The sequence below is a fragment of the Rhamphochromis sp. 'chilingali' genome (assembly GCF_963969265.1).
Source record: "Rhamphochromis sp. 'chilingali' genome assembly, chromosome: 9".
Classification (NCBI taxonomy): Eukaryota; Metazoa; Chordata; class Actinopteri; order Cichliformes; family Cichlidae; genus Rhamphochromis; species Rhamphochromis sp. 'chilingali'.
The window spans coordinates 7,801,097-7,812,452 of NC_137936.1; the positions used below are offsets into that span (position 1 = coordinate 7,801,097).

Consider the following 11,356-nt stretch of genomic DNA (forward strand, 5'->3'; position numbering starts at 1 on the left):
CAGGTTTTAGATCTCACCCTGGGTCAACACACCTGAATCAAATGATTAGTTCATTACCAGGCCTCTGGAGAACTTCAAGACATGTTGAGGAGGTCATTTAGCCATTTAATTCAGCTGTGTTGGATCAAGGACTCATCTAAAACCTGCAGGACACCAGCCCTTGAGGCCTGGAGTTGCCCACCCCTGGTTTAGATCATATATGTCATATAAAGCATAAGAGTGTCTGCTGCCAGATACATATGGAACTCCAAAGTGTTCAAAATTAAATAAATAAATAGGTCAAGATGAAATAAATAACTATGTGAATAAATAAGACACAGATATGTAATGTGAGAATGATATTGTGAAATAATGGAACACATTTTGAAAACAATGCTCATTATTGTGAAACATATTACATTCTGTTATATAAATTTTCTTATTATTGTGAAATATTATTTCATGGTCATTATTTTTCACAATAACAGAGATTATTCCTGAGGCATTTTATTTATTTCCAGCCGTTTATATTCCAAAATGACCTTTTTTCAAAGTCAGTCTTTATTTCAAAATCCCGTTTTTCCCGATGGTCTATTTATTTCATAATGCGACTTTTCAGCAGAATGACTTTGTCTGTCAATCAATGTAAGTGGGCTGGACCTTTGCACCTATTGGCTTATCGTTTACCATCGACTAGTTTTCCTGGATACCGGCTCCGCGGACGGCTACTGCAGCTAGCAACAGCGTGCTAGGTCAAAAGTCACGGAGGATGGCGGACTGGTGTGAACTTCAGCCAGTTCTGCTCATTTAAGCAAATCAGATAGAGAGGGATCATTTACCTGTAGATACTGTTTTGAGTCGTTTAGATGTTTCTGAAATGCTTGGGATGATAATTGCTCTTCAAGATGTTCGCATCGATGACAGCATTGTCAAAGGTTTAAGATCAATTCAGCACCGTGTTCGTTTGGAATACGCCGAGGAAGAACAGTCTTCAAATGTTGGCCGTCCACGTCTAGAAATCCCGGTGCAGCACTCAGGACTTTTATGCTGTCCGGGATAACCGTCGGGGTAATTGCCGATACGTTTTCTGTGTCTCCGAGCACAATTAGGAGGAAAATGACGGAGGATGGTCTAAGGTAAGTTTATGCTGTAATTGAGCACCTGTGTGATTCTGTACACAGCATTGTTTAGGTGTTGACCTTAATTATGACGTTTGACAATGAATTATTATCGCTTACTTTTTTTTGTTACTGTCTAAACTAAGTGGGGCAGCTACGGCTAAAGCTATCGGCGCCATCTCGGCGTTGAGACACGTTTAGCAGTGTTAGCTGTTAGTGTGTTAACTCGGAGACTGGGGTCAGTGGAGCCTGTAGGAACCTTTTACACAGAGAGTAGACCCACCAGCTTTCCACAGTCTACTTACTTATCACATCTTGTTAGACAACAGGGTCATTAGTGCTTTAAATAGTACATAGTTGAATGTTTCATTGCTGTTTGCAGTTGATTGTTCTCTGATAATGCATAACAAGGTTGATGTTAAATAGCGAGTTTATTGAAATGGTTTTGTCTATTTCAGCAGCATTATAGATATACTTTCTCTGGTGTCTTCGGTAAAGCTAAAACAAGAATACATTTACATCCTTGGTTCTTTCAGCATTAATTGGAAAACTTTGAGATTTGCTGTGCGCCTCCCAAGCCATTCTCTTTTATCCCACCTGTCAGGTATAGATGGCAATACTTTAAACAAAGTTAAATTTGTTATACCTGAATAGAGCTGGGCGATATATCGAGTTTTTAAAACATATCGATATATTTTTATACGAGATATAAGATGTGACAATATCCTTTATATCGATATAGTCTATGTTACGTTATAATTATAGTTGTGGAGCCGCAAGTTTGCCTCTCTTTCGTCCACTTTTGTCTCTACGCAACGTTACTCCGCCTCGCCTTCACTGAAGACAACTCCCCCTCCTCCCCCATCGCTTCACGTGCAGGCAGCGACAAGACGGACACGGCAAATCTCCGTTAACGAGTTACTGCGCATCGCCCCATGCGTGGGGCTGGACGGCGTCAACGTGCTAACGAGCTAACCGCGCTAACGAGCTAACAGCGCTAACCCTAAAATCCTTTCATTCTCTCAAAAGTTGATAGCGCGCCTTATGTATGAATTCTGGTTGTGCTTGATGGCCGCGAACCGATTTTATGTGGTACACGGCGCTCAGCAATCTGTCAAAATGTTTGAGTACGACTTTGGTAAGCTACGGAGCTGCACCGCTTGATAGGTTGTCGGCGCATTACGGCTACCGAGGAGCTTCGCGGAGTGATACGTACTGTGCATCAACGTAATATTACCGTATTGTGTGTGTATAAGGACCATAAATGGCACCTGTAAGAGACGTGGTTATGAAGCGGATTTCAAACTCCAGGCTATCAGTCACACAGCAAAACTTGAGAACAGAGCAGCTGTGAAATCTGTCTTTGTTATTACGCTCAGCGTCTTTTAGTTTACATTTTGACTGCACAATTGTGAGCTCTTTGTTTAGCACAAAAACAACCTTGTTTTCTTTTATTTATGGAGCATGATTATTTAATGAATGCTCATAATTTAATTTTGAGTAATTTTTCATGTACATCTGTGCTGTATGTTAATAAAAGTGCCTGTGTGACATCTGGGACACAGCTTTGACTAAGACCTCTCTTTTTGTTCTTACTTTATGGCTTAAAAAAAAAAAAAATCGAGATATATATCTTATATCGCCATCCAGCTAAAAAATATCGAGATATGAATTTTGGGTCATATCGCCCAGCCCTATACCTGAAGAGAACCAATCCTGACCTAGAATGGGTGAATGAATAATTAGTTGGTAGCCAATGCCTAAGCAACTCACATAGGCCCTGGCAGACTCAATAAGTCCATCTAGGAACAGCTGCAGGAAACACCTCTTCAGTTTAGATTTAAAACATGTGCATGCTCTTTCAGGTTGATGAGGATTATGGTGTGGACTGGACAGGACAACATAATCGCTGCCCATCAAATGAGATCACCATTCCTGAGATTCAGCTCCCAGATGCACTGAATGAACAAGACCCTGCTGTGCTACCAATACTTCAAAATCACTTGTAGAAAGACATTATTACATTTAATCAGTTTCTATGTCAGGAGGATTTTTTTTTTTTTTAAATTTCTACAGCTTTGTAGCTAATACTGACTCAAAACAGCATAACCAATTTCATTTTCAACAAAACAGTGAGTGGCTATAAAACAGGATTTGTTTTATACAGCTGTCACTTTAATGATATTCATTTCTTGGTTGGATATACAGTACATGTCAACTCTGAGCAGATTTAATACAATGAACACAGTAGAGTAGTGTAACATCTTAATTCAAATAATTTTTTCTAGAAATTTTTTTTGTATCAGTAGCGAGTATAAACAAAACATATTGTGTAATTTATAATGTACAGTGAACAACTGATTTTGATATCTGAACTCTTCATCAGTTTATATTAAAAAAGCCATAAATGCACACCTGTACTCTGTATTTTTCACTGTCAAGTGTATTAAAAAGAACTAGAACTCACTAGATTGTCCGTTTCTTTGAACACCGAGTACAGTAATGTGATGCAAGAAAGAAGAAATGGTCTAATTTTACCATGTGGTTATGGAATCAATCGTAAACCAGACCAAAACCTGAGTCAGTAGAGTTGAGACACACCTGAATGTCCATTAGAAATGACTCATAGGTACAGTAGTGTGCAGGAAGACGTAGTACTTCAAAACCGGTGGAAGACTTTGGAAGATTGCTGTTGACCACTTCCACAGTCATTTCTCGGCAAGACTTCCCATCCTGTCCAAAACTTGATGAGGGCTTTTTGTTGTGCACAAGATGCTGCAACAGAAGATCGTTTTAAACTATAATGACATCCTATATTCATTATTTTGAATCTTTTATGGAGAAATACCATAAAAGATGACTACTTACATACAGGGTACCAGACATTTTTGCCCCACTCAAATTGCTGTTGTAGCTTTTATAGATATTTTTATGTTAACAAAGCTAAAAGTAGTCTACATACAATTCTAGTGCAACTGATAATGCCACCACTCTTATGTATTGCATGGAGCAAATAACAAAAAATTATACTATAGCGTAGAACTGTGCGATAGAACGATAACGATATGTATTGCGAAATAACTTTTTCTCAATAGAAAAATTAAACTATTGCGATAGACCTCACCGCTCTTGTCCTTTTTATAAAAAAATAAATAAAAATAAATATCGTGATATGAAAAAATCTCATATCGCCCAGCTCTACTATAGTGTACTTTGTTAATGACCCAAGATCACTGGACTGTATGTAATTTACCAAAGTATAATCAGAGAAAACCAATGGCAAAATACCTATCGCAGCAGACTTACCATTTTCAATGAAGGACTGAAGGTAACCTGCCACTCTGCATTTATCCTCGAGAGCATTCCTCTTCTTCCTCATCTTCATCTTCTGTGGCAGGCCACAGTCATTTTATAGCTTTACTTATCTTGTAGTCTTAAGAGCATCAGCAACATTAGGTGTATTTTTATTAAATGTAAGCCAGCTGTTCAACTAACCCACGCATACAAAACAGTATATTGGTGTTTTGTGTCAACAATTAATGTTCATCCTTCATAAATTAACCAAATAGCTTTACTATTCAGATGTTAAAAGATGTGACCTGACCTTACCTCACAACAGGGAGCAGTCTCTGATTCCCTTGGTAAGAAAGGAGAAATGATGTCTGATCTTTCTGTCAGAAGCGGCCATACCATGGTTTCCTTAAGCCCTTTCCTCAGCTGCTTGACTTGACGACTTGTTTGTGTTATGACCTACAACGGTGAGACCAAACCAAAACTGAAGTTGGAGTCTGTAAAGTGACACACACTTTAAATGTTAAATATTTAAAGAACATCCACTGTACTAGTAAAAGCATTTTCAAATTATACCCACTTACAAAATCACTACGTTGAACTAAAATTGCTTTCTTTTCTTTCACATAGATTACTTGTCTTCCATATTAGCACAGAAGATAAGCCACTTTAAAACAGTCATGAATAACTATTACCTACAACAATGTAAATAGTAATACAGACATTAACCCAGAAGACAATTATTTTCTCTTACCTAATTTATATAATTCTTTGCTATGATAAAAAACAGTATTAAAAAAAATCTGTGACTAAACTGATTAAAAAGCTCATTTTTGCCAGACAGACAGACTAACCAAGCAATAATAACATATCGTTACTTACCCTGAACAGCGTTTCGTGGAGTGGAGCTAGCTGTGATAGCGTTAGCATTTGCTAACGTTAACACTGTGCGGTTGTGATGAGAACTTGGACCAGGGACCACTTCATCTCCAGTACACTGCTGCAATACGCAGACTGAGGTGAAGACGTTCAATCTAAGCGGTTAGCAACTTCTCTGAGTAACTCAGAAACGGACTTGTTTCCTGCAGCCATGCCCTTCACAAGAATTGATACACCTGTAACGTTATTCGCGCCCAGTGTTTTGCATTTGTCGGTGCCTTAAGTTTATTTTGAGCTGCATACTGCCGCCAGCTGCATAGGAGATGCATTGCACCATTAAACCTAAATCGACAATTCATGTGCTATTACTTATGTCTGAGTAAAGGAGCAACCAATCACACAACTGGCTCCGCCCTGTCTTTCTTGATTGACAGACAAAGTCATTCTGCTGAAAAGTCGCATTATGAAATAAATAGACCATCGGGAAAAACGGGATTTTGAAATAAAGACTGACTTTGAAAAAAGGTCATTTTGGAATATAAACGGCTGGAAATAAATAAAATGCCTCAGGAATAATCTCTGTTATTGTGAAAAATAATGACCATGAAATAATATTTCACAATAATAAGAAAATTTATATAACAGAATGTAATATGTTTCACAATAATGAGCATTGTTTTCAAAATGTGTTCCATTATTTCACAATATCATTCTCACATTACATATCTGTGTCTTATTTATTCACATAGTTATTTATTTCATCTTGACCTATTTATTTATTTAATTTTGAACACTTTGGAGTTCCATAGTTACATTCTGGATATAAGGTCCATTAGTAAACTGACTGACATGTTAGATTTTGTGTGACTCACCTTTGATAAATCAGTTTTCCAGCTCTTTTCCATTGTTCTTCAAATTTGTCGAATTCAAGTGTGTGTACAGTATGTTGTAATCATGACCGTGGACAGTCTCCGTCCATTTCCACACCAAAATATAGACTTTCTTGATGATAGTTGTTGATTGTCTAAGGACGTAAGAGCTTTGTGAAGAGAGTGCAAACAGCCACTGCAATTTAACAAGAAAACAAACATCCTGTTCCCTAACCGTTATCACCGCAGGAAAGTACAGCCAGGTTTAGCCTCCAAGTTGTTGTTTTGTTGTTTTGGGTTTTTTGTTCTGGTTACTACTTGTATGGAGCAGCACCAGGTTTTGTCTCACAGATAACAGCCAAAGACATATTTCTCTTTGTTTGCCTTTTTTTTTTGTTTTTTAAATTGACTGAAAAGCAAACAATCACCAAGTATTGGCAAAAGCAGCTGCAAATGTGAGCTCTGCTATATTCTTGCACAGTATGGGACATAAAGCGCTCAGGCAATCACCTGCATTTTACATCAAAATCTTAAATTGTTATTATGCCATAAAGGAACGAAACACATTTCACTGCTATAGCGACATCATAAATGCCCATAATGCTCAGAATGAAATCTGGTATTGCACACAGTGGAGATGACGGCATATCTCGCCACTCTAAATCTGAATCTCCTCTCGCATGCATTCAACATTTTATGACAAGGCCAAAAAATAGAGCAGTGACAGTGAAGATTTTTCATCATTCATATCAGTGACAGTTCTCTGGAGCAGAAATGTCTCATTAAACGGGTCAGGACCTGACTGATAGCTTCTTGTTTCCCTGCTCACTCTTACCCGACAAGGAGCTTTCAGGCGACAGGAGGAGATGTGCCTCGGTTGTCCTGCATGCATCCCAGCATATGTGAGTGGATAACATACAGTCAGCACACAGATGAGCAAGTGATTACAAGTAGGTGTCGATGTCTGTCAAAAACCCAGCTGTGATAAGGACACGCAATCACAGGAAACACCAACTTTGAAACAAACATTTTTTAAAATAGGTTGCTCTCTATTGTGCCGACTTCTCCCATGCTTAATGTTTAATATGTCATGCTGAGGGTTACACTTTTCCACTATCTGAAGAATTTAGGTTTGGAGGGGAAATTAGCTTTTGATATTGAAAACTTGTTTCCTTTCTATGTAAACTTCCCCCATATCTTTTCCCATTTAGTTTCTAATGCCGGTTGCTGATTAGCTTCACAGAAACCTTGAACTAGAAGCAAATTAGTTAAGAGAGGAACTTTGAAGATTTAGCACAATATTATTTCTCTGAGAAACTGCATTAGAAAACAAATTCAATTTCAACAACACTTGAGTCCATGTCCATATTAGCAATTAGCTAAAACAGCATTTCCAAATCCCCCCCAAAGTATCTAGGAGAGTAAATGTGGGCAGATGGGACGTTGTAATATGGCATTTATTTAATTCAACGAGAAGATAAAATAACAGCAACAACAAGGTTTTCCAGCTATAGTTATTCATGACTGTTCAACCTCTGTTTGTTCCATTATACAGTCCAACTCAAAGTAATTCATTTTGCTGGTGCTGCAGGGATATCTCTTCCACAAATGCAAAGTATGAGAGTTTTCATTTTAGTCTTAAAATGTGCTTTCAATTTTTAGAACTACAACCTCCCACCTTTACTGACCAGCTACTCAGAGGGGAGGTAGGAAACTAGGGGAGTAAAGTGTAATTTATGGTCCTAGAAATATGTTCGTCGGCATACACGTTTCAGTTCGGACAGTGAGCGGAGAGGGGTTTTCCAGAATAGCCCAAAATCCCAACTGCACATCACTGGACGCGGATGACCTATGCATCTGCCAAATGCTGACTGGTTGGGAACAGGAGAACCGTCAAAAAAAGTTCAACGATTAAAAAGTACAGCATGAAAAGCACAGACAGTGGCTGTAGTGGACACTTTTCATTGGTTTTAACACTCTGTTTCCCTTCAGCACTTTATATATTAGGATTTTGTGCTTCTCTGTGGCTGGCTGACAGACCAACAACAGACCACACACCGGTTGAACCACATAGATGCCTCTATCAATAACAGAGCTCTCTGCAAGCCGACGGGCAATCCCTGGACTACCAGCAGACTGCAAACATGCTACCTGCACTGAACCATAAATTCTTCTTAATTATAAGCCCTGTCGCCATACTGGTAATTTGGGCTTAATCCTCCCATTGTAACTTCATGCTGAGAGGCTCATACAAACTATTGGTCTACTTCAGCGCAGAACCCACTTTTGATGCTAAGAAGCCACTGTCAATATTTACTAAAGAGGCACAGTGTCAGCTCCATTCATGCGGCTTTATCGCGTATTGGGAGTTTCCCTTTCAGAGCACAAAATTTAGAGAGTAGAGTATTTAGATGAATCAGACAAATGTGTTAACTAAGGTTTGCAGCATGCAGTTTACTGCAAATTGCCTCGAATGTAACACTGACAAAAAATAAAGCGTCTTACTTTGCGCTCAATACAGTTGTGATAGTTGTCACCAGGAGTCCTCATTTATTTGGAATCAGAGGGGAACAGGTTGTCAGTGCAAGTGCGTAATTGGCACTGGTGGGTGGCTCACTATGATGAATGTGGAGTGCCAAAACTCTGCTGCTGTCCTGTAAGTCTTCACCGAGTCCTCACCCTGAGTCTTTAGAGTTGAGCACCGCATACTTCTTCTCCTCAGTAATACTGGTATTTGGATGAAACAGAACACAGTTTAACTGAAGTGAACTGAGGGAGGGAGTCGTACATGAGCATGTGTTTTGCCTTAGAGGGAGACAACTTTTTAGATTGCACAGCAAGTCAACAGGTGTGTAGTATTCTGCTTTTAGTCGCATTTCTACACAGAGACTAGTCCACAGTGGAAATGTCTTTTTTGGGCTTTTCTAAGCAGTTACTTTTTATTTTTCCTCTGTTTCTCAGATCTTTCTGTCAAAATGCACTAATTAATAAGGCTCAGATGGAAATATTAATTGATGACTTTAATTTGACCTCACACAGTTGACAAAAAAATGCAGAACAAGAAGTCCAAAACATCAACTTCATTAACGCAGCGATGGGTCAGGATCCAACAATAAGTAATATTTTGTGCATTTCTACTCATCGTGCAGGCCGGCCATTACACCGATTTCAGGTTTTAATGTTGCGATAGTTGGAATAATGCAGCCCTCTGCACATCAGTCCGGAGAACAGCTGTCTCAAAACCGCAGGAGCCCACGCAGTGCCCGGCAAATTCTTTTTCTTCTTCTTCATATCAAACACATATTGATTCGCCTTCAGCTGCCTCTCAATGATCTGAACTGCCCCACTCTTTCCAGAGAAGAACACATGTATAAAACCTGTGCTTACACTATATTATTTTGCTTTGTATAACACTCAAACCATCGGTTCTGCTCGTTGAAATTTTGAAATGAATGGATCGGCGAATTATTAGTGCTACGGGGGAAATAATTATATAATGACGTGAATTTTGCTTAAGAAAGCAAAGTTTGCTCACTTACAAAGAAATGACTAGTCTCTAATTGTTATGGTAGTTTCATATTAATTGAAAGAGGCAGAATATCAAGATCAAGGTGTAGGCCTGTGTTTTTGAGCTCAAGAACAACTGAACTGAATGAAACATGAATTTCTTATTCAATTGGTTTAGTCCAGTTCTGATTAGCGCTGACACATTTTTAAATGCTTTATGTTTATTCTCTCTGAAGCAAACTTTTCTAAGTTTCACAATAACATTTCCAATCATCAGTCTTCATTACACATTCCCATCCATCATCTCAAACCTGGCCAAAGGCTTGAAATGTCTCCCAACTTCATTATTTGACTAAAGTCCCCTGGCGCTTGCCCTTAGCATGGCTAAGTGAGGTAAGCTTTAAAGTAGCTCAGCCAGAAGGAGTGCCTTATTTGAACAGTGCATGTACATCACCTACAAGCCAAGCAGCATGAGAGGCAATAGGTCAGGATGTAGGGGAAGAAAACCAACAGGGGAAGACTCAGATGTGACTTTGATACACTCTAAGAAGCAGCACAAGGAAAAGAATGCTCTCCGCAGAGAACAGATCCCGTTTCCTCATAATCTGGGCCTGTTAGCGGGGGTCCTGGAGCTCCAGACCAGACTTCCTCGGGACAACAGAGAGCTTTGCTCACCCATCCGTCAGCACTGTTTACATTCCATCTTGTAAACTCTGAACTAACTCCGTGTCTAACTGCCCCACTCGCCTTTGAATTCCATGTGATGATGGCACCCATTTCCAACCCCCACGCCAGCCCTTTGTTTATGTATTCGACAGTTGTTCCAGATGTTGGAAATGATTGAAAGTCAGTGTTCTGAGAAATCACTTGCAGCTCAGTTATGTGGGAAGCTTTCATCAATAACACAGATCATTACAGTTTCAGTTTGCTACTGTGTCGGTGGCAAAGGGTGGATGTCGTCCGATAAAGAGTCAAGAAATGCCAGATGATGGTGATGCATAGGGATAAATCACACTGATTCTCCCCTACTGTCAACAAATTTCAGGGTCCTATTGGTATTCATTATTGCCAGGATGTGACTCTCTTGGGCACTTCTTTAGAGGAGGTAACAGCTCATTTTGACCACAGAGATCATCTAAAGGATACACTGTCTCCTTCATCATGTGTTTTTACTGCGCATAATTAAAACCAAATGGAGAACCTGTTATTTAAAGGCATAGACAAGCCACATCTATTCTTCCTTCACCTTAAAGGAACAAAGGGACTCCACAAGCTTTGACTCAACTATGAGGCAGGATGGAAATTGAAGGAAAATGAGAAGAAAGTCCTTTCAAAGACCAGCTTGGCTTTACTTTACCTCAATTTATGAGTTTTCACATAAATTCGCTAACAGCTTGTCACGAACACCAGGAACAATTCAACCCGTATTACCCATCAAATGCAGGACAGCACCATTTTTCAACTTGTTTTAGCTCCAGTGGCACAAAAGCAGTCAGATATACACAATACCTCTGCTCAGACTACGTTCTCCCATTCCTCCAAATCAATACTTTAAAAAGAAGAAGCTAGGGCTAAGTGGGTGCCGAAACAACATCAAAACCACAGTACCCAATTCATCATTTTCACTGCCGCTATAAGCTAACCTATGTTAGTTAAAGTATACAGCTTCTCTCTGCTCTATTTCTCCAAAGGCACATTAGCTTTCCCCACAAA

General features: G+C 39.2%; 2 long non-coding RNA genes across 4 annotated transcripts; one reads left to right on the forward strand and one right to left on the reverse strand.

Annotated features, from left to right (window-relative positions):
- The first annotated feature begins 419 nt into the window (after positions 1-419).
- LOC308403184 lies at positions 420-3,563 on the forward strand. The gene is made up of 2 exons (XR_013972872.1): positions 420-1,115; positions 2,963-3,563. It is a non-coding gene; the product is annotated as an uncharacterized lncRNA (long non-coding RNA).
- LOC308403183 lies at positions 3,356-5,894 on the reverse strand. Of its 3 annotated transcripts, none has more exons than XR_013972869.1 (4): positions 5,271-5,894; positions 4,707-4,847; positions 4,404-4,485; positions 3,356-3,872 (listed from the first exon to the last, which is right to left on the reverse strand). It is a non-coding gene; the product is annotated as an uncharacterized lncRNA (long non-coding RNA). The 3 variants fall into 3 exon arrangements; XR_013972871.1 differs by having other exon boundaries at positions 4,707-4,885; XR_013972870.1 differs by lacking the exon at positions 4,404-4,485 and having other exon boundaries at positions 4,707-4,885.
- Positions 5,895-11,356: the final 5,462 nt, after the last annotated feature.